Genomic DNA, 25,317 nt, shown 5'->3' with positions numbered 1-25,317 from the left:
ACTTACTCCAATGTGCTGCAGAGTGGGAGACTTTGGATTACATTTGGAGGGCCCCTATGTACCATCTAATGATGTTAAATGTATAAGGTAAATATAATGTATACAGTAAATATGGGCTCCCTTCAGCTCTAGGCCCCATAGCAGCTGCAGCTCTTGCACCAATGGTAGTTGCTGTACACCCTTGGCATCATATTAATTCCCCAAATGTCCATGTAGAGATCTATAGTAAAAATGTGGAAATGCCGCTATTTATATACAGTACTTGCATTTTGCTTTGCAATGTCTATAATAGTGCTATTTCATCAATATACTTCCATGGGATATCACAGTATTCACTTGGAAAGTACAAGGGCATTAAAGTAAAATAGACTGATACATTTACATAATGACCCCCATTGGTTGCAGTTCAGTTTAAAAATATAAAAAAGCAATAATTATATACAAACACCTAAACTAATCCACTCGGCTTTTGGTTTTTACAGCAAAAAAAAGGAAACAATTACAAATGATTATATTGCAAAATGATATATGTAGGAATAAAAGTATATATACAGTATATATAATTTTAGTTTAAGCTATATTTAGGGTTGCCCCGAATGCCTAGGAGAGGATTTACGGTAAATCCTATTGAAAAATAAATCCAATGAATATAAATTTTTATAAAACAAATAGGCATTGTGACTTTTTATTTTTATAAACCACAAATAAAACTATAACTTTTCAAAATTGGCATTTTCTCCCTTTGTTTCGGCAAAGCGTCTTACTTACCCACCTGTTCATCCCTAGCTAGAAACTTCAGCGGCTAATTGACATGAGAAAAACAAGCAAATGATCCTCACTCATTTGTCTTTTTATCCTAAGCTGCCAATCACCACTAAGCCTCTCTTCAAAATGTACTAGCTATTGTAATAGGCTGGCTTTCATTGCATTCGTTTTAGGTTTTTAAAGAAAGAGTAGGTATCATTGACAGCAGTAGGAAAGTATTGCCCTCACGCTGTAGGTTCCTGTGTTATGATGTCATGTATTGCTCTGTTCCCTACAAACCAGGGGCCAAATTTAGGGGTATGGCTGCCACATTAGGTACAACATTATTGAGCAAACCCCCCCCCCCCAATCATGTCACTGCCCTCTTCATATTGGGGCCCCCATACACTGAGCCGATTTGGTCTGACCAAACGGTCCGTTAAATCGGACCAAATTGGCTGTCCCTGACATGCCGTCGGGTCCGGGCAGCTCGCAGGGTATCGGGTGTCCGTACACTGCTGCGAGACATTGCAGCAGTGTATGGGCACCTTTAGAGCCAAAGCAGAGCCAACCTCACCCCTACTTCACCACCACAATTTACTGCCCATTGATCTCTCCTCCCTTCCCAGTTCTAATTGTGACAGCAGACATCAATTTGAGTGAGGACTACGGAATTATTATTATTAATAATAATAATTGTAATAATATTTCTCCAATACATTTTCCTTTTCAGTCACAATCTAAATGTCAGATAATACTGAGAAACTCAAATTCCACTTTATAATATAATATATATATAATATAGATTATAATATAGATTATTTCCCAGAGTAGGCTATGAAATTGTTATAAATTATATACTGACCATTCACCCACGATTGCATTGGCTGGTAGATTATTGCTACTTTGTCTGACAACATTTGTGCAGTTCATGAGAGTCCCTATCCTGGTATACACATAGCACTTACCAAAGGAATTATAAAGTGAATTCTGCAGGATGAATCATATTATGGGGTAGATTTATTAAGCTCGGTGAAGTGATAAAGTGTCTGGTTTTTATCACCAGCCAATCAGCTCCTACCTGTCATTTTTCAAACCAAGCCTGTAACTTCACAGTTAGGAGCTGATTGGCCGGTGATAAAGGACCAGCCACCTTATCACTTCACCAAGCTTAATAAATCTGCTCCTGTGTAACTTTGCAGTGCTCACACTTTAATGCTTATTAGAGAGGATTTTTACAAACATTGCCGGCCATATTTAAATGGATAATAATAGTAAATGCAAAACACACCTGATTTTGCATTTACTATTATTGCCCTTTTAAATATGGCAGACCAACTCTTTAAGCATTAATTATTTTGGAAATCCACTGTTTACTGAATATACCACAAAATGCTAGATTTTTCCTCTGTCCGCATGAAGCAAACACATGGATAGGCTAAAATCGGATACGGTCATATTGTCGACCCGACTTAGGTCATTAGGTTGACACCTTTGGGTCAACAGGCAACAAGGTTGACAGGGTTCTAGGTCGACATGGATGAAGGTCGACAGGTGTCTAGGTCGACATGGGACAAAGTCGACATGGTTTTAGGTTGACAAATGCATTAGATCGACATGGGTTAGGTCGACAGGTTGCGAGGTCGACATGGACTTTTTCACTGATTTTTGAGCCGACATGCGCCGACAGGCGTTATTTCATGCCCTACCATCCACTAGGGTGTGGTGGGAGAACAAAATAGTGTGCCGAGCGCAGCGAGGCCCCGTGCCCGAAACTTTGCAAGCTGCGGTTGACTTCCAACTGTGTCCGTGTCGACATTCGGGTAAAAACAGTGAAAAAACCTATGTCGACCTAGTGACCTGCCGACCTAACTCTTGTCGACCTAACACATTTTTCGACCTAAACCCATGTCAACCTTGTCCCATGTCGACCTAGACACCTGTCGACCTTCACCCGTGTCGACCTAGAACCCTGTAGACCTAGTTACCTGTCGACCAAACGCTGTCGACCTAATGACTGTCGACTTAAGTCGGGCCAACAATACGATCCACACCCACTAAAATGTGGTATTATAAGTTTGTGTTTTAGTACTGTATATGTGAATGGGCTCAGGTGTAGCATTTAAAACGGCCATGTGCCCTGCAATGTAAACCTAAATGCAGAATGGCAAATGCCAAGTTCTTACTTTTATTAAAAAAAACAAGTAAAGAAAATTCTGTTTTGCTTTGTAGCTGCTAGATGTGCATTGACCCATTCTAAGAAATGTGTATTGCTGACAATTTTAAATGTTGCTTGGTAATGCGCAGCTCTTACTGTGTTATTTGATAAAAAAAAAATGTATTGTGAATTATGCTTCTCTGTGTAATGGCAGCTACTAAATGATATATTATTGTAAACACTGTATCTGTGCAGCTAAAAGGAGCTTTGTCAGAAACTGCACTTAATTTAAAACTTGCAACATGTAGTTAATTGGATACAGTCACCCAGATTACTTCGGTTAGAACATAGACAGGAAGGTGGGTGAGCAAGAGGTGGTGTGTGCGTGTGTATGGAAGAGGGGGGTTATGTGTTGTGGAAGATTAATGACTTTATTAAATTGCATAGAAGAAAATAGTTACCAAAAAAAGTATATGCTCATTAAATAGGGAGTAAAAAGAAACTTTTGAGGTTCTACTTTAGAGAAATTATGAAAAAGGCAGCAAAAATATCAATATGTATCCACAATGGAAGTAATAAGAGACAGCCATGTTTTATAAGCATCTAGCAAGATTAATAAACTAATAGGACACATTAATAGCACAAACTAAAGAGAATAATGTGAAATTATGGTGCACTAGGTGAGTACGCAGTGTGTTCAAAAATACTCAACAACTACATCTATAAATATTAAATAATAAGCATAGGGTGACAAAAGTAATGCATCAATTATTTAAGATCTAGAACAATTTATCGTATGGAAAAGACCAAAAGAATCAATCACGAAACTATAACAAATTCACAGTATACACATTTGTTTCAGGACGTAACTATCAAACTCCCAAGCCTTTTTAGACATGTTTTATGTAATAATACAAAGAAAACGTCACTCAAACCACACTCTATAACAAAGAAGTAATACATTTGATAAGACTGTTAAATCACAAAACAAGCATAAAAATTTGGGAAAAGCATTGTACGGATATAATAGAACCAAACAATCATTTCTAAAATATTTCCTCATAACAAATTTATGGAATAGAAATACATCCGATACACAGTGCAATCAAAATGACATTCACATCGCATTTTATGTTACTTAAAGTAGCAAACTGGGAAGCCATCTGTTCGTGGGGTTTTGATTAATACGATCTTTCAGATCCGCTCCTTTTCTGCATTCCGCACTCAACAGTTATGGGATAAATATTATGAATATTCTGCTTTTCAAGATGCAACTCGGTTTGAAAACTGGCAAAGCTAGTACATGTTTATTGCACTAAAAAGCTTTTTTATATCGATACATTAGAGATTTGCATGGCCAAGGGTTTAAACTAGACAAAAAATGTTTTAACATTTCAATGAATTCTTTTTGGGAACTATGCAAAATGTAATATTTGCAGTTAATAATCATTTTCTTTAGGGGATACTTGTAAATATTACACTGTATTCAATACCAAATTATTTTACTTAAGCCAAACTACACCAACATACATCTCTTCTCTTATCTCAAAATATCTTCCAACCCAAACTCTATGCTCCTCTACGTCTCTCACCACACTCAATACTCACTCCCATTCCCGATTGTAGGACTTTCTTCGGGCTGCACCCACTCTGTGGAATGCCCTCCCAAGCACAATAAGACTCTCCTGCAGTCTCCAAACCTACAAGCGTTCCCTGAAAACTCACCGCTTCAGGCAAGCTTATCAAATTCCAGAACAAGCCACTTGACCTTCATATACCGTTCCTATCTAATCACATCCCCAGTCCACACATATCCACTCTCTTCTTTTTCACATTTTCCATCCTCCTGACCCCTGGCCAAACTTCTTGGTCACCGTATCATATAGCACACTGGGAACCAACTCTGGTGGAATTAATGCAATAAAGAATTGCTATCCTTGTGTATAAATGCCTATTTCCCTATAGATTCTAAGCTTTTGAGCAGGTCCCTCATACCTTTGACTTTGTCTGTAAATACCCAGTTTGTTGTATCACTGTCTCCTAATGTAAAGGGCAGTGGAATATGCTGCGCTATATAAGAAACTGTTAATAAATAAAAATAAATAAAATTATTATTAATTGTCCCAAAAATGCACTATGGAGGATAACGAAGATATAAAAACTGATGAGTTAACGATTCAAACTTGGCCCCAATAAGAAGACGCTATCTCCAGATTACATTATTTAGAAGTAGCCTATGGGCTACTAACTCACAATTTTTTCTCGAAAACGCATTTTCTGATCATGCATGTTCTTGCTGCCGGGGTCCTGAACCAGGAAGAAGTATGATAAGCTTTAAATCAGGGGTGGCCAAAACTTTCCTCAAGATATACCAGCAGTTCATGTTTTTCAGGCAACCTGTGGATTTATAGTAGGAATGAATGCAGCAGGTTTGAAAATGCGTTAGTAATGACTACAGCTGTTCACCGGCTAGGTGATTTGGAAAACGGGGACCGTTGGTAGATATCAAGGACTGGTTTGGCCACCTGTACTTTACATGGTCACACTATTATATACTTTTGTATCCCTTTAAGAAGCATTTCTCCATATACAGTATTGCCATTAAGTATGCTATTGTATGTATCATATCAAGTTTTTCATTTAAATGGGATTTTATACAGAAAGAAACACAGAACTATGGGTCCGACTTCTACAGATTTTCAAAGATCTTCAATGAACTAATTTAACATTAAATATGTAAACCGGTTATTGGGTTAGAACTCAGAGTCCTTTGGCTTTGCTGATGTCTCATGCCACTAGTATAAGCAATGAGGCAATATGTTAGCATACTGTATTTCTGGCATGCAGGTAAAATAAAATAAATACAAGTTATGCTGCTTTGCTTTGCTTAGCTTACCCGATCATTACAATACAATGCTTCATTGCCAATATGTGCAAATATGCTAGTCTCTATGGCGTTTCCAGAAATGCAAGGCCTTAAATGACCACTTATTGTAAAAATACAATCTCGTTTTCCAGCCACACCATTATAAATGACTTAGCCTTTATGCATGGATTGTTTAAGAAGCATAGCTGGGCAAACAGTGTTACCCCATAGGATGCAAGAAAAATGTTGACATTTACCATGTTGACATGGATGTTATGTCGGCAATCGCAATGTAATGTTTACATGAAAATAATGTTGACATGTTTTTTTCTAATACTAACACCAATATTGTTAACCTACCCCTAAATTTAACCGAAACTGCAACCTACAGCAGTGGCGTAACTAGTAAATTTGTGTCCCCCCGCTGATTTCGGCAGCACCGTGCCCCCCCCCCCATCCGCCCCAAGTAAAGTTAAACACCCCCACACCTTACCCCTCTGCATGCCACTTGCCGCCGCATTCTTGGCAGGGGCCCACAGATCTGGTCTGCGTATCGGTCTGGCGCTCACCGAACTCCTCCTAATGAAAACTGACCCTCACAAAATGGCTGCCCCATTTTTTCAGGATGCTAGAAGAGGCGGCGGCCTCCTCTAGCATCCTTAAAAAACAGTCTGCTATTAGGGGCAGCCATTTTGTGAGGGTCAGTTTTCATAAGGTCTGCAGCAGGAGCTAGGAGGAGATGGAGAGCTGGGACCGCACAGGCAAGTAATCTGAGAGTCCTGGCCACAGATGCAGCAGGCGGCAGACCGGCACCTCCCCACCATCGGGGGCTATTGTTATGCCATTGTCCTACAGTATGTCTAACTCTAACTGCAGCCTATGTCTAATACTAACTGCATGCTAACCCTAAGCACAGTCTAACCCTAACTGCATCCTAACCCAACCCTTAACCTAACACTAACTGCAACCTAACACTAACTGCAGACTATCCATATCCGTAAATGAAACCTATATAACCCTATATCACAGCCTAACCCTTCCTGCAGCTTATCCTTAAACTTAACCCTAACTGCAACCTAGCCCTAACCCTAACTGCAACCTAACACTAACCACAGCCTAACCTTAACCCTTACCACAGCTTAAGCCTAACTGCATCCTAATCCCAAGTAAGTGGGATGCAAACTTAAGTTCCCAGACTTACATGGAGAAAACGCACTCACGTCCAACCCTACATCAGGCACCATGTGTGCAGCACTATATTCTTATTTTCTAACAAACAGATGTTCATTAAAAAAAAATCTTTGCTTGCAGACACTGCTGGAATTCATTAAAGAAAGTACAGGCAAATAACAGAAAATAATTATAAAGTATAAATCTTTTTAAATAAGCAAAAAGCTTTTATTCCATTAAGTTCATATCAGTAGACAGCATTCTGGAAAATATAGAACAATTATGAAGCAATTGTAATAAGTCATCGGAGCAAGAAACCTGTGTTCCCAAAAGTGCAGAATCAAATTCACGCAATAATATAATTTTTTTTTTATTTTTTTTGGTGCATAATGAATTAATTAAACATGAAATGATCTAGACAAATATTTCACATTTCAACTTCCAGCACCTTGTATTAATGATCTTGAGGGTTATTACTATACCAGCCATGGCTGGGAGAAGTAGAAGGCGCTCCTAATGATAAGCTTTATAAAAAGCATTTCCTTGATCATTGTGTTCTATGGATGCAACGCACTTAGTGCGCAGACAAGAAAAAGAGTGACCTGACATTAGCGCATATATTTGGTTAATTGCCTGACGTACAAATGAGGGGTATGACAAGAGTAGCAGCAGGGGTCTTACCTCACGTTCCCAGTAAACTTGACGCTCTTTTTTGGACTGAATGCAGGTGCTTAGAATAACTGAATAGGTGTCTATCTGGGGCTACGGAAGGGATTATTATCTCACTCAGCCTCTTCTGTAGCACCGAACAATGGTGTGGTTTAGGTTAACGTAGACGGCTATTACTCAAAAGTGTTTAAACCCATTGATGAATGCTCTGCTCCAAGTTTTCAACTTACTTGAAAGTACCATTCATTTCAAATGTCAATCTCAAATGTCTCCCCCACAGAAACGTGTGGATTAGATGGACAATTGGTTCATCATATGAGAGTTGGAACCGTCGCTCTGTTTAACCCTATTTTCTGTTTATAATTTGGTTTCACTTTCCATGCAGAGAACCTAATTTATTTCCATGCTAGTATTTACCAAAGTCATATAATAAGTAAAACCGGATCCCAGAACATTACTGACCCAAAAATACGGGTTTATTGCCAGGTTAACCTGGGTCGTGGCTCAGTGCAAAATGGTTAACCCGGGTCCAGTGACCTGGGAATACAGACCAGCTAGCTTGTAAGGCTGGTTCCGGGAAGGAAACGTGCTAAGAGGCAGTGTAATTGGGTAACTTGGGTTTATCTGACACAGAATGGGGAGATCCTCGCACTCATCTGCACAGAGGATGCAGATTCATTTCCTGGTTCCTGTTGAATACACTGAATCGGGGGCTGGATCAGTTCAGTCAGGGGGCAGAGCAGAAGGTTCTAGAGGTAAAAAGCATTTCACCAGTTTGAAAAAAAATCAGTTGGACAGAGCAAGCAGAGTTTTGGTAATCCTGGTGTTGTCAGGCTGCATGCTGGCCATGTCCCACAAATGGATCAGAGGTAAAAGTTATAGCTTCCTTTCAGAAATTCCGTACTGAATTAAGAAGAGGATTCTTCACCATTAGAGCAGTACAATTCTGGAACTCATTGCCGGTGGGGGGGTGATTACAGCAACTACTGTTAATTAATTTAAATCAAAACGGGATGCATTTTTGGCCACTAAGGGAATCCTATAGATATGACTTATTCAAGTCAGTAGTTACAAGTTAGATAGGTTGAACTCGATGGACAAAGTCTTTTTTCAGCCTTAATTACTATGTTACTATGTTACTATGTCTTTATAGGAGTAATTGGTGGCTGGGTTCAGCAAATATAATGGTATGGAAGTATTTACAGGCTGAGGAGTGGACAGAGTAAGTAATGATTTGTTTTTGGGTGGAGAAGCATGCCACCTGATTTCACTGCTACAGGGCCCATTGAAATTGTAGGATAAGCCCCAAACTTTCCAGTTTATTTAATTGATAAATAGGAAGGAAAATATAAAAAAAAAACATGAAGTTTAAAGATGTGTTTCTAAATGCATAGAAGAAGATGGGTTTAATGTGATCCTTACTCTATACAGAGTGCAGTAAATTGGTGTTTTAAGAAATGAGGAGGGCCAAATGCAAGATACTGCATTTACACAGCGCTTTCCCCAGAAATACACATCACAAGCCATCAAAGGTCTCTCTCAGGGGGTTTAATTCAATTCTCTGTGAGGGTGAGAATTTCCGTTACAATGGCGAGGAATTGCAGGCAGCTGAACTCAAACACTTCCTGGCACAAACTCACCCTGGACCAAGTCTGACAGTACCATAAGAGACACTCCCCAAGGGAAATTGTGGCCAAATAAATTGAGACCAGAGTGTCAGAGTCTTTGCAATCTTCTGTACAGTGCAGGTTCCAGATTTTCGAGGCTTACGAGTGCCCAAAAGAGCCTTTCGAAAATATGATGCTGGCGTATGAGCTGAATACAGCGAAAACTCTGGCACTCTGTGAGTGTCTTTGCTACATTTTGTGCAGATGTTTGTGATATTTCTGAAGAAAACTCAATATATATGGCAACAGTGGTCACCCAGTGAGAGCCTACTCTGTGTGCTTGGTAGAGCGCCTTGACATAAAGGCTTGTGCGCGTTGAACACCCAGCAGCCAATGAAAATGGCTCTTCTGTCGACCAGTTACTATCACCTTCCTGTCAGCTTAAACCAGCTTGGACATTTTCTTCTGATATGTCTCCTTAATATGGTTTGGTCTGAACAACAACTGAACCTCTTGACCATGTCTCTAAGCTTCTATGCATTAAGTTGTTGTGCCTTGATAGGCTCATTCAATTTTTTCAATAATGAGTATACATTAGGGATGGTCATCGACCGTAGATGAATTATAATCATTGATGGTTTATGCTCGATGTGGAATAGTTTTGCCATGGATGGGGGAGTACCAGATGGTTCCCCCACCTGTCGATGGCACGACATAGCCAAATAGTTGTTTTTTAATTCTCCCGAAAGTGCAAAGACACTGAGCATAGCATCAACAATGAAGTCACGCCTCTATGTTCTGATTGGCCCATGAAAATAGATGACCATCGATAGTCAAAAACATCCATTCGATATTATGCTGCCATCGATGTCTGTTTGTGCTATCGCCATCGACGGAAACAAACGATGGTGACCACAACGATGGCATACAGAATAAAGTAGCCACTGATTCCAAAATTCAGAATGAAATTTCTGAGGAGAGAACATGTGTTTGCCTAAAACAAAGACTCCAATGTGTGTAAAAATTGAAAACTAACAATGAGTGGAATTTTAAAGTGTTTCGCCTTTTACATTTGAGATTTGCAAACTTCAAAATGGTTAAAAATAGTAGCTCCCGCTGTACTTTTCCCTAAGTCATTCTAACAGCTTCTCAATACAGAGCAGACATGTCAGTATATAATTTACATTTAAAATGAATGGGCCAATTCAAAATCCAGCTCCCCACATCTGTTTCATGATACGAACTGCTTAGATAGTCGAATATTACAAGCAAATGTGAACAACAGTTTCCCAGTCTTTCTGGCTGTAGAATGTGTTGTGTGTCTACGAGTATTATTACTGGAACATATGATAAAGATTGAAGACAATGTTTGCCATATTGTAAACAGCAGGAAGATCTTTCTAATGTTTGGATCATGTTTGTTACTTCGTTTGCTCTTCAAAGGATGTGGACATGAACCTAACGTTATCCTCTTGTAAGAAGAGATCATGTTTAACCAATCCGACTAAGGTATTGGGAATACTGTCTGTGCGAGCACTTTATTGTTTAATTGCATTACTACAACATTTAATTATAACAAAAGACATATGTTAAGAAGTACAAACATATTTTATGCAATTTTTTTATGTTACTGTTGCTTTACATTAAAAAAAAAATTGCATTTGAGAAAGTGACTTTTGTATGGCTGGTTTTGACATGTTTTCTTTTTGTACTGGTATTTGTGGCTGTTTGGGTTTTTGCTGCAAGCTCATTACATTAATATCACCAAGTATGTGACATAGACAAATTAACCCTGCTTATTCGAAAGTCACCCATCTGTGACAATTCAATATTAAGGAACTAGCTGTCTTTCGCAAATTTCATAATACGGTTGAGTACTCATTAATCCCTCGGAGCTGGTAAACGTGAGTGTCTAGACAGAAGTGTTTTTATGGAAGTTTCAGTAAAGAATTTTGTTTTACTTGATGTTCTAGATATACTTGTGTATCACAGTCTAGTCAAATGTATTATGCAGTTTGTGGATCACCACGAGCGCTGGTAATGTTACCTTACGGAAGGGTGAAGTAACATTTATTAGAGCAATTTAGACATGCTTGGTATAGGCATATGAATATCCTTACAAAGAACTAAGGATTTAAAAGCAGGTCCTGATTAAAGGTTCCAGGTGCCCTAAGCTAATACACATGTAGTGGCAAACGCAGGATTTTTAGAGGGGGGGGGGGGGGGTCCAAATGTAATCCAAAATCTCCCACTCTGCAGTGCATTGGAGTAAGGCTGGGAGTCTGGAAGAGTGGTAACAGCCCTGAAAATGTGTCTTTTTATACACTGGATAAAGTATGGAATACAGTATTAATATTTAACAGTACTGATGGTCTATAGCAGGCATGTCCAACGTTGGCCCTCCAGATGTTTTGAAACTACACATCCCAGCATGCTTTGCAATAGTTTTAGCATTCTCTAATAGCAAAACTGTGGCAAAGCATGCTGGGATGTGTAGTTTCAAAACATCTGGAGGGCCAACGTTGGACATGCCTGGTCTATAGTATAGGCTGTTTAAAACATTTAAATAAGATAAGTGGTCAGGAAAAGGTTAAACATGCCATGATAAATAAATAAATTAATTTATACACAGACATAATAGAGCCAGTACTGCACTTTCTAAACTCACATTCTCCCACTTCATGTTAAGGCTCCTGTGTCTTCCTCCTGGCAGCTACTCTCTGGTCTATTGCAATGTTTGAAGGCTCAGATCCACACACACACACACACACACACACACACACACACAGCAAACTTGGTAGAAGAAGCTGCTCCCACAGGGCATGTGCAGCAGCTCTGCATTGTCCCTTACACTGATGTGGTGGCAGTTCTATTGATCATGTTATATACCAGTGCTATTGTTGTAATAATTGAATGCACTTGCCCAGAGATGGGGGGTTTCTGTGCAAACCCTCCCCCCCCCACACACACACATACACACTTTTGCCTATGACACGCAGCTCCCCTTGTAATGCTGCTGAACACACATGTATGGCTCTGTAGCGTGATGTACATAAAGTAATGGTTCCATCAGCAAGTTACATTGGCACAGCCATCTGGCAGTCACCTTAAGAGCTTTGCCCCCTACAGTACAAGGGAACAGGGTGATAGCTAACAAGCATGAAATAAATTTGTTTTTATTCCTCAACTGTCACCTGCAAGGCACTTTCAAAAAGGTTTGAGATTGCCTAAAGGTTAGAAATGGGCAGACTAGATGGTTCTTATCTGCCATCAAATTCTATGTTTCTATGTAATATGAATAATGTTGATTATATACATCCTGTGAGAAAGATGCAGTGACATTTTAATACAGGTAGGATCTCCCTTATCCGTGTATTCCAAAAACCGAAATATTCCGAAAACCAAGGTTTTTCCGAATATTACTTTACATACTTATCTCTTACCCCGATGTCCATGGCGGCATTCGGGATCCTCTTCAGCGGCATCTCCGGTCCCAGGGGTGCATTGCGCGAGTCACCGGCGCGACCGTGCACTCGCTCAATGCACCCCTGATACCAGAGATGCCTCTGAAGAGGATCCTGAAGGCCGCTGTGGATGCCGGTGGACACCGTGGACATCAAGGGACCATCGGGGCACTATCAGGGGACCAGATAAGTATGGGGGAAAAAAATATTCCAAAAACCAAAAAATTCCTTATCCAAAATGGTCATGGTTCCGAGCATTTTGGATAAGGGGTACCATTAAATAAATTCACTGTTATCTACAGTACAGTACAGTACAGTACATGAAAACTTTTGCATGATGCAGTTGCCCTAAAAATATATATTCTGCTGTATCAGGGAGGCTGCACCCCGGTGGGGCTATGGTGGTGACTGTAGCCTCAGCGGACATACACTGTGCCCATCTCACTAGGCTGCAGAGTGCCATTCTAATCAACCTGCAAGCCAAATTCTAGTGCCAGGGCAACAATGCTACCCACTAGGCCCTGCAACCTGGGTAGTGGCTCCTCTCATGCTCCCCTAGTTATGCCACAGAACACAACTTTACAGCATCTGAACTAACATTATGGTACCAGAAGCCAGACATTGCAGATACACCTATTGTTATGTTGCAATGTTTCCACCTGCAGCCGATTTCTTGCAGATACATAACATTTCAGGAATAATTTCAGTAATTATTTCAGTAACAATTTATACATTTCCTTTGCTTGTCTTCTGTAGTTTGGCGGTTTTGCAGACAGTACTTTATGTTTCCACATAAGGAGGCGCTAACTCCCCAAATAACCACTATATGATCTTCCTAATTACGCCTAGTTGGGCTCAGCCAAATACAGTTTATTAAAAGTGACATTTTCAATTTCTTTCAGAATTAACTGTCTTTTGGATGCTGAGTTTATTAAAGCCTGATTTACATGTTAGACAAATAAACAATTATATACGTAAATGTTTGATAACTGATTACGCACCCCAGTGAGTAGGGCTACACATAGAGTAACATTACTCGCTAACTGTATGTCCATTGTCATCTCTTGAAAGTGAATCATATGAGAGAAAGAAAAGGCAAAGACAGGGGTGGGCAACATTGGCCCTTATTCTGGTCTGTTCGTAGCAGGGCTGCTTTCGCACAGGGTCCGATGTTTTTGTACTGCGCACGCGCATTTCTGCACATGTGCATATGCAGGGTGCCTGCACCCATGCAAACAGACTTGATCCACAGGCAACACTGCAAATGCAGTGTTGCCTGTGGATGTAACGCCAGCCACCAGGACACACGCCCCCTCGCATGGATCGCTAATCAGCGAATTCACAAATCTAGCGAGTCCACCAGATGCCACCCGCAGTGCCGGCCGGCCGCCCCCCCCTCGGATGCCACGATCCCCCATGAATCCCCGCACGGCTGCGAATGGATGATTTGCATAATCAGCCATACGCAGACAGGGAGAAATCATTCGATGGTCGGCGACCATCGAATGATTTCTCCAGCGTTCGCAGATCAGAGACACCTCTAACGCCCATGAAATGCTGGGTGTTCTTATGGGCTGCCGCCACCTGCCGTCGCTCCGTGACCCTCGGCTGCACTGCTAGGTGCAAAAAGAACAGTGAAAATGTATTTCGCCGTGTCTGCTTCCACTTTGTGTCTGCACATGCGCAGAAATGCGCAGTCACAAAACATCGGTTGCACAGGGAACCAAACCAACTAGAATAAGGGCCATTGTGTATGTGTAAGGGGGAAAAGATAGTGACTGAAAATGTGCATGTATCATTAATGCAACCTACTCGCATTTGACTGTGAGGAAGCCGATGTTTCTTGATAGCGATTACTGATCCATTTGCAATTCTCTCCCGATTTTGCAGCGGGAGTTGTTTCGTTCTGTCAGGGCGGCTCTCTCCTCGCAGTGAAATGCAACTCAGATTAGCGATCCATGCTGAATTGGACCCTTGGTTCACCATTGCACGGGTTGATGTGCACTTTTATTTTAATCTGACCAATGATCACATAGATTTCATCTATGAAACCCCTATTTGCCACTTGCTAGATTCCTTTTATTCAATTTTAAAATTGGAATATTTGAAACATCCCTTAAAAATTCCTTTGTTTTCTTTGTGCTTGTTCTTTTTTCTTATTTTTGTCATACAAACAACGGAACCACAAAACTAATCACACCAATACATTTATGGCCTGATTCTGATTCACAGCCGAGTGAACAGATAAACGCGGCCCACCGCAAATCGCCGCCCACCGCACACACACCCCCCCCCCCCCGCGATTGAATCCCCTCTCTAACATGTGAGGGGATGTGTATGCTAACTAGAGAGAGTGAAGATGGCGGGGCGCTCATGTGTCTTATATAACATCCCGGTCACGCGAAAATCCGACAGCACGATGATGACGTTTTGCCTCGTTTTCGGTCCGGAATTCAGGCGGGAACTCCCGAGCCGGCTCGGATCCTGACTCGGATCGCGATGTTCGGATCTGACAGATCCCGGAGATCCGGACCCGCTCATCTCTAATGCTAACACATGGGGTCGCAAGGAGGAGAAATGTGATGTCAGCCACCAGCCCCAAGCAAGCATCAAAACACCCAGCGTTTTTATGGGCACGTACGCTTCCCTCCTTGGAACGAATGGCCGGTAAGTTTGAAACATGCATACGGAAACCCCGACAATCGGGGACAGGGACGAATTCGACCCATTATGAACAGGACTGAATCGGCCCCTTAGAGAGTCTTTAAAAACATAAAAATGAAAGCGCAAACTAGTAATCACAACAAAAAAAAAATAGCAGAGGAAGTGGCTTGCAGGGACATGACAATTTGGATTTGGTTGAGATGCCAATGTCAGTGGGAGCTCTCGCACGCTCTGAAGGACGCAGTGAGACTTGTCAAATGTAGCCAAGTTGTTTAAAGATTTGTTTCTGCTTTCTTTATAGGTTTCATATCATTTGTTTGGGCAGAGCAACAAAACGCAAAGCTGTCACTGTCATGCTAAACGGGACGAGGAAATCAAATGCAGGTCTTCAGCTTTGTGTATGTGGCACTCGCAGCTCTGGGAGAAAGTGACATCATAGAAGAATGGACCTAACAGACAGCAGGGTGTTTCAGAACAAATGCCAAGTTGTGTCTACAACATGTGAAGCGCCTGTCGGAGCTCTGTTTGTTGACAGACGGACAATCCATGAAGAATTCATTCTCTGTCGGTGGCATCATGACTGTAATGAAGTTAATCAGGGCAGAGGAAGCGGAAGCAAAAAAGTGATCCATTTTCCCAAAGCTATAAAGTTCTTCCAATTAATAAAACAGCACAGGTTACAATATATTGCTATTCAATGGGAAATACGGAGTGGCTGGTGCTCCAAACGAGAGGAGTTTATCAGAACAAATTACTAAGACATTAATAGTAACAATGATGCTTTTATGGGTACAAGTTTCCTAGCACGGCACCACCGATTTCAGTTGTATGCTATCGGGTCGGAAAAATCGGTCGCATCGCATACAATGCTATGCGACCGATTTGAGCCGATTTTTACATTGGACCCAATGTTAAATGGTCCCTGACACCCGATTTAACATTGGAACTAATGTTAAATGCCCCCCAGACCCCATTTTTAATGGTATAACCACCCTGATGGGCAATTACTATGTGAAATGTCCCCCATTGTTAACGTGAAGTGTGGCGAGCGCAGCAAGCCCACAAGGGGCAGCGTTACGCGTCCTCTGACCTTTTCATACCCCCACTATCCACATCGGCGTGGATTTGATTTTATATAGTGTGGCGAGTGCAGCGAGCCACCGAGCGAGAAAGGTTGCGAGCGCAGCGAGCCCTGCGAGGGGACACGCATTACTTCACATGTATTCCACGTCCCCTCGCGGGACTCTCTTTTATATATAATGGCATGCGATCGGGTTGGTCGGGTCCCATCGCATGCGATCACATTTGATTTTATAGGGTGTGCGATGCCATTACATTAGCTATACAATAATACCATTGTAGGACATAGAATGATGTTTTATGCACCCCCCCCCCCCCCCCGTCCTCCGACGTTTTCATACCCCCACTATCCACGTCGCTGTGGAGTTGATTTTGCATAAAACCGCTTTGTATGTCATACAATGATATTATTGTATAGGTAATGTCATGGCATCGCACATCCTATAAAATCGCATGCGCACGCATGTCCGTGCATTACATCTAGGTGTGTAACCTAATTTTTAGATTGTTTGATTTTTTATAAATAAATTGACCTTAAAAGTTATTATACTTTTTGGAGTTTTCTATCAATTTGGACCTCTCGTGAAAATAAACCATGATATTAGGATACACAGCTGGATTGTGTAAGCGACCGTGTGAGCATATATTCTGAATTGCTTGAGTGGTGTGTTTTTCTGGTTAAAAGATACCTTTATACTGTATGTCTGGCACAGTACGTATGAATGTAAGCTTCATGTAAGAGGAGAATTCTCTCTCCATCACTGTGGTGCCCTGATAGTGAAGAAAGAACTTTCCACGACCCATAGTGGAAGAAGGGTTGATCTTACCTCCATATAAATAGACTTTATTTTGTGAAAACTGGTTACACTGTGGTTTTTTTCCTTTTGTTCCTTCCACATGTTATAAACCTTTGGAAAAAAAAGAAAAAGGAACCAGAGAAAGACAATATCTTGACCACCAATCAGTCCAGGTTATAAGAGCGCTACTAATGGAACTATCCCCCATTGTCTTTTTTAAGTTGGTGACCTCTTTTCAGATAGTTATCCTCGTAGCTGCTCGCAGCACAGTTGTATTCTTTCAATTTGTTTGTTCAAATTATGCTATATAGCAGGGGTGGCCAACCAGCGGCTCTCGAGAAGAACGCCACTTACAGGTAAACCCTCCCCTCCAGCGTCCTCTCATCCTCTGTGCGGTGCAGGCGCTAGGCTGCCATACTCCACTCCTGTAGGCTCCGTACATGAGGACATTAGAGACTCTTCTGTCTTTATTCCCTGATAGCCCAGCCGGTAGCCCTCTCACTGAGGCCATTCACATGACCCAGCAGACACAGCACATTAACACCCTGCCTGCAGAATTATCGACAATTTGTTTCTGCTACCAAACAGCACAGCGCTATTGCTTGACCGGTTTGTATTGTTGTTCCTCTGCTTATATTACATTTCTGCTTCAATAATAGGTACTACCCACAGGCAATACATCTACCTTGATCAGTGCTCTAGTTTTCACTAATCTGCTCGACCATAGGCCAGTTCGATCACATGTGACCACAAGAAGGAGAAATCATTCAATGGTCACTCACCATCCAATGATTTCTCTAGCCATTGCTCTGAAAAGTAAGTCTATACTTATTTTTTTAGATGCCCGCTATACGTCGAATTGGGAGTGGGCATTGACGTCATGTGACAGCTAGGCCACGCCCATTTTGGAATGGTATTGGCTCTTTGCCTTACCATATTTTTTTGGCTCCTTGGCCCTGATTGGTTGGCCACCCCTGCTATATAGTATATCTCACTTTCTTTTTATGTGAAATATGTACTAAGCCTTGACCAGCCAATCAGCCTTTGATATTTTTCAAAAACATCCTGTAGCATGGCAGTTACTGTAGGAGTTGTTTGAATCTCTCCACTTTATCAATCTCCGAGGCTTAGTACATTTGCCCTTTTGTCTTTGTTCTGGTGGTTCCTACACTGGTCCTAAATGTGTGCCCATTGTTTTAATGAATTGACAGCAGCCATTGTGTGAGCTGAATCAATTTTAAATGCTACCACTTCATGCCTCACACCTCAGCAATAAGATTTCCCATTTTTAAAAAACACATTGTGCTTCATCTAAACCTAAGAGAGAATCTAGAAAATGGGGTGATTCTGACCCAGTCCTGTGTACTGTGTATGAGTGAAATTCTATCTCATGTGCATCTAGTGGATGCCGCCTGGGGATGGTACAACTAATGAGGTGACCCCACACCCCGACAAATAAAGTTCTAGATAAAGAAAATAGGTGCTCCTTCCACCAGCTCCCCCAGAGAAATCAAAAGAACCATACGTTCCTTCAAAGCAGAGAGCACTAGCGTTTCCGGAATCCATACTTCCTTCCCTGACAGACGGCAGAGGTCTACACTTTTTACTCCATCCGGGGTCTTTCTCAAGTCAGATGCAAATAGGAATTTTAGCGATCTGCATGATGCGTGGAAGTGAATTTACTAATTTTTGTGTAAGTGGACGATTTTGATTCGGAATATGTTGTTTGGCTCTCTGCATGTGAAAAAGGAGCATTTTTGGGCAGCAACTGGGTAACAAGCTCATGGATGCCCAGAAAAGATCCATATCTTGGGAGTGCCATGGTCATGTGCTGTAGCTAAGGTTCCACACTATTCTGTGGCACACCACGTAGAAGATTCAAAATTGCGCCAACTAAATGGATTAACTTCTAACTCTAAATGAGTCCAATTGGCATAAATCAGAGGTGGAACTACAGTAGCAGCAGTGCGGCTTATTAATTGAATAGAGTCTTATCTCTATTAAGGGACCCGCAACGGTCAGCTTTATAATGAGTCAAACAGACTCATTAATATGTCACTGCACCACTCTTTGGGCCGTGAATAAGAGAATCCTGGGGACCCATTATAAGCGGAGGTCAGGAGGAGGGGTAATCTCTGTGGGGGAGATGGTGCTGCCTAGGATGACAATTGCAGAGGCCAGGCAGATAGGATGGAGGAACAGCCCTGTCTGCAGATACAGCTAGCCCATCTCACAGCTCATCTCACAAGCTGATGATTCAGCCAAACCACACTGATCTAAAAATGGGCTGAGATTCTGCACCCAGCCCTAGAAGAAAGTAAACATATTAATTTCACTGCCTGCAGCTATCTGACAGTTTTCATCCACTGCCTTCCCAGTCACTGTCTTTCTGTCACCCGCTTTTTCCCGGTCACTAACTACCTCCGTTACCCATTGTGTCCCTGACTCTCACTATCTCTCTGTCAATCTCTCCCTGTCACCCACACTCTCTCTCTCTGTCACCCATGCTTCCCCATTCAAACACTGTCTCCCTGTCACTCACTGTCACCCCTGCCTCCCCAGACACCCACTGTCTTGCTTTCACCCACTATCTGCTTTTTGCCCTCTCCCTATTAACCATGCTTTTTCTGCCATGCTCTTCTTGTCACTCACTATTTCCTTGTCACCCTCTCCCTTTAATCCGTATCTCTCCAGTCGCACACTGTCTCCCTATCACCATTATATCCCTGTCATTCGCTATTTCTCTGTCACCCTCTTCCTATAACCCACTGTCTCCCTTCACCCACTAACTCCATGTTATACAATGTGTCCCTGTCACTCACTATCTCCCTGTCACCCATTGTGCCTCTGTCTTTCACTATCTCCCTGTCACACTCTCACTGTCACCCATTCTTTCCATGTCACTGTCTCCCAGTCAGCTTTGCCTCCCCATTCCAACAATGTCTCCCTATTGCCCATTCTATCCCATTTACCCACTATCTCCCCATCACTACTGCCTCAAAAGTCACCCAATATCTCCCTTTCATCCTCTCCATGTCACCCAATATCTCCCTGTCACCCCTATCTCTCAAGTCACTCAGTCCCCTATCACCCATTATCTCAATGTCATGCTTTCCTTGTCATCTACTATCTCCCTGCCATCCTCTCCCTTTCACTGATACCTCTCCAGTAACCTACTGTCTCCCTGTCACCCATTGACTCCCTGTCACCTACTATCTCCATGTTATACACAGTGTTCCTGTCACCCACCATCTCCGTCACCTTTCCCATTTCACCCACTGTCATCCACTATCTTCCAGTCACTCTCTGCCTTCTCCTATCAACCTCTGCCTATTCCCATCACCCACTAATTTCTTGAAACCCACTGGCTCTCCCTATCTAATTCTTGCTGCCACCCAATGTCTCCCAGGTTCCTCCACCTGTCACCAATGACTCTCCAGTCGCCATCTGTCTCTCCTTCACCCATTGCCTCTCCTGCTATCTCCACCCACAGCCTCTCATGTTGTCATTCACTGCTTCTCCCCAGTCACCCACTGCTTTTCCCCATGGGATGGAGGATGGGAGCCAAAAGCCTATTTTTTGCACATGGGTCCACCACTAGCAAGTTCTGCCACTGCTTACATGCATACTTTCATGCGCATTGCTCCCTATTTATGCTAAGTGTGGATAAAGGAAATGCAAATAAAGTTAGTTACTTAGTTTGGCCACATCACTGTTTGTGCAATTAAGTTCAACATTTCAAATAGTGTGTGTATACAATCTAGAAGGCACTGTAAAGTTAAGGTCCTTTACTCAGAGATTGCTTCATAATCTTGATCCTATACCTGCACAAGTCATTAAATCTCTGTCTCCTCTGTTTATCCAAAGCTTTAAGAAAATCTGCAATCTTTATCTGTTCAAACATGCAGTGATTACTCTCATTCCAAAAAAACACAATTCTGAGCCTAACTCTTTTTCTAACTACCGTCCTATCTCTCAGCTCCCTTGCCTCTCCAATTTACTAGAGAGTCTCGTCTACTCTCGCCTCACACACTTTCTTAACTCTCATTAGACCCACTTTAGTCAGGATTTTGTTCCCAACACTGCACTGAGACAGCACTGACTAAAGTGGTAAATGATCTGGTCACTGCTAAGTCTAAAGGCCATTACTCACTACTCATTATTTTAGATCTTTATGCTGCGTTTGACACGGTTGATCTCTTTTCATACAAAAACTACACTCCCTATGTCATAATGATACAGACCTTTCATGGTTCTCATCTTACCTCTTTGATCGCTCTTTCACAGTTAATTTATCTGACTCTGTCGGAGGTCCGCAAGGCTCAGTTTTAGGTCCTCTGCTTTTCTCAATCTAGACCTCATCTCTTGGCAAACTATTCAGCTCTTCTGGATTTCAGTATCACTTGTATGCGGATAATACTCAAATCTATCTATCAACACCAGAGTTTTCACCAATGGTTTTGGGCCGAGTCTCTGAATGACTCTCTGCCATCTCATCTTGGTTGTCTTCTCGCCACCTCAAACTCAATATTTACAAAACTGAATTAATTATATTCCCACCAGCCAAGAACAGTTACCATCCTGATACAGTAGCTCCATAACTGTTGCTAACTAGGCAATCTACTCTACCCGACAAGATCGTTGCCTAGGGGTCATCCTCGATTCTGAACTGTCCCTTATTCCCCACATTCGATCTGTCTCCAAATCATGTTACATGCATCTAAAAAACATATCCAACATATGACCCTATCTTACACAAGACACTGCTAAAACTCTTAAATATGCACTCATTATATCCCGCATTGATTATTGCAATAGTCTCCTAACTGGTCTTCCCAAGAACAGACTCTCACCACTGCAATTCATTTTAAATGCTGCTGCTAGGCTGATCTTCATAGCAAGATGCTCATCGTCTCTGCCAGTCCTTCCCTTGGTTGCCTGTATTTTACTGTTTTCAATATAAAATACTTCTACTCACATATAAAGCTACTAGGTGATTCATCGCGCCCTATGGGCGCTCTTCACACCGTCGTAAGGGGCTGCGCCCCCTTAATTTGTGAACGTTTGTATATGAGAAATATGGTTAGAATTGTATGAAAGATGCCCTGTATTGCAACTTAGGTGTCCGCGAATCGCGGGAGGGGTGGGTCGCGGAGGGTGCCGCGAATTGCAGGAGTGGGGGTCGCGGGGGGTGCCGCGAATTGCAGGAGGGGGGGTTGTGGGGGGGTGGATGCTGCGAATCGCGGGAGGGGAGGGATTGCAGAGAATCGCGGGAGGGGGGTTACGGGGGCGGGGGTTGCGGCGAATCATTGTAGGGGGGGTCGCGGGGGGTGTGCAATGAATCACGGGAGGGGGGGTCACGGGGTGGGGTGCCGAGAATCGCGGGGGGGTGTGTGTGTGCCGTGAATCACGGGAGTGGGGGTTCCGGGGGGGTGTGACGCGAATCGCCACAAGAAAAAAACAACACAGAAAGGTCAACACATGTAAATGTTGACAAAGTGTGGCACTTCATTGGTGTCCATGTCGACACATGAGAATGAATATGAAAACATTCAAAAAATGAAAAAAAAAACTTCAAAAACTCATGTCAACCTTTTTCATTGTCGACCATAGCCATGTCAGTGTTTTCCATGTGCAATTTAATTCTGGAGCTGCCGCGAATCGCGGGGGGGGGGGGGGTGCCGCGAATTGCGGGAGGGGGGGTCGCGGGGGTGGGTGCCACGAATTGTGGGAGGGGGGTTACGGGGCGGGGGTTGCGGCGAATCATGGGAGGGGGGGTCGCGGGGGTGTGCCGTGAATCACGGGAGGGGGGGTCACGGGGTGGGGTGCCGAGAATCACGGGGGAGGTGTGTGTGTGTGTGCCGTGAATCGCGGGAGTGGAGGTTGTGGGGGGGGGTGGGGGGGGTGTGACGCAAATCGCCACAAGAAAAAATCAACACAAAAAGGTCAACACATGTAAATGTTGACATAAGTGTGGCACTTCATTGGTATCCATGTCGACACATGAGAATGAATATGAAAATATTCAAAAAATGAAAAAAAAAACTTCAAAAACTCATGTCAACCTTTTTCATTGTCGACCATAGCCATGTCAGTGTTTTCCATGTGCAATTTAATTCTGGAGCTGCCGCGAATCACGGGGGGGTGCCGCGAATTGCGGGAGGGGGGGTCGCGGGGGTGGGTGCCGCGAATCGCGGGAGGGCGGGGTTCACAGGGGTTCTGGTGGGGGGTTGCCGCGAATTGCGGGAGGTGTGGGGTCACGGGGGTTGCCGCGAATCACGGGAGGGGGGGTTGCGGGGGGGTGTGACGCAAATCGCCAAAAGAAAAAATCAACACAGAAAGGTCAACACATGTAAATGTTGACATAAGTGTGCCACTTCATTGGTGTCCATGTCGACACATGACAATGAATATGAAAAAATTAAAAAAATTAAAAATAAATCTTCAAAAACTCATGTCAACCTTTTTCATTGTCGACCATAGCCATGTCAGTGTTTTGCATGTGCCATTTAATCCTGGGGCTGCTGCGAATTGCGGGGGGGGGGGGGGGGTGCCGCGAATCGCGGGAGGGGGGTCGCAGGGGGGGTGCCGCCCCGAATTGCGGGAGGGGTCGTGGGGGGGTTCTTTTTGCAGCGAATCGCGGGAGGGGGGGTCGCGGGGGGTGTTTTTGCTGCGAATCGCGGTAGGGGGGTCGCGGGGGAGCGGGTGTTTTTGTCGCGAATCGCGGGAGGGGGGGGGGCGCGCGGGGGGGGAGGTTTTGCCGCAAATCGCGGGAGGGGGGCGCTCACCTGGTGGCTGTGGAGTAGCAGTGCTGGGCAACATGGGAAGGCAGTGGGTGTCTGGCATTGTCTGTGGGCTCACTGGGCTGGTTCTCTGTCACATACCTCCCAACATGACCCTCTCCAGGAGGGACACAATGCTCTGTTTCTAGACTTCCCCTTAATGTATGATTGCCATCACCTGTTTTAAACAGGTTAATTTCTCAGAAAGGTGTTCAGCACAGATGAAGGCAATCACACATTAAGAGGAAAGTCCAGGAACAGAGCGTTATAGACACAGACACCCAATTTGAGTGACAGATGTAGCCAAATATATAGGAGATTAACCATACTACACAAGCATATATCTCTTTATTTATCTAAAAATATCTCCCAACTTGACCTCTCCACTTTGTGCAAAATCTGCATCTCTCTTCTGCACGGATCACTAGCTCCCATTCACTATTACAGGACTTTTATTGGGCTGCTCCCATCCTATGGAATGTCCTTCCATGCACAATAAGACTCTCCACTAGCCTCCAAACTTTCAAGCGTTCCCTGAAAACTCACCTCTTCAGGCAAGCCTATCATATTTAAGTTCCACACGCATAACCCTCTGAGGCACTTAGTATGTATTATATAGCTTCCCTTCTGGACTTGCAACTTGGTTGGACTGCTATGCAATTAATGCGCTATATAAGAAACTGTAAATAAATTAAATAAATAATAATATTTTAAGCTAACCACATACTGGGAAATTTGTGTCCAATTAAAGGGTGCATAGGAGCCTAACATTTGATCCCATTAGACTGAATATGATTGGGTAGCATGGAAAAACAGGTTGTCCAACGACCGCCCAATATTTACCTGAAAGCTTAGGTGCTATTACAGGCCAGTTAAAGATGCCTTATCAAACCAGGGTCAAATTCATCTTGGATCTCATACTGTCTGCTAAGGTGCTTACAGAAGTTTAGCATATGCTATTCTTAACCCCTTCCTGACAGAGCTAGTTTTTGCGTTCCTGACAGAGCCATTTTTTTCAAATCTGACATGTCTCACTTAAGTGGGGATAACTTTTTTTTGCTTTTACTTATCCCAGTGATTTTGAGATTGTTTTTTCGTGACACATTGTACTTCAAATTAGTGGTAAATTTGGGTCAATACAGTCTGTGTTTTTTGTGAAAAATACCAAAATGTCGTGAAAAAATGGAAAATTTAGCGATTTGCAAAATGTTAAATTTTCTGCTTGTGAGACAAATAATCATACCACTCAAAATAGTTAATAACTAACATAGACCATATGTCTACTTTATGTTTCCATCATTATTTCAACTTCCTTT

Source organism: Crinia signifera, chromosome 2, assembly GCF_055691185.1.
Source record: "Crinia signifera chromosome 2, ASM5569118v1, whole genome shotgun sequence".
Lineage (NCBI taxonomy): Eukaryota > Metazoa > Chordata > Amphibia > Anura > Myobatrachidae > Crinia > Crinia signifera.
This window is presented reverse-complemented; position numbering follows the sequence as displayed.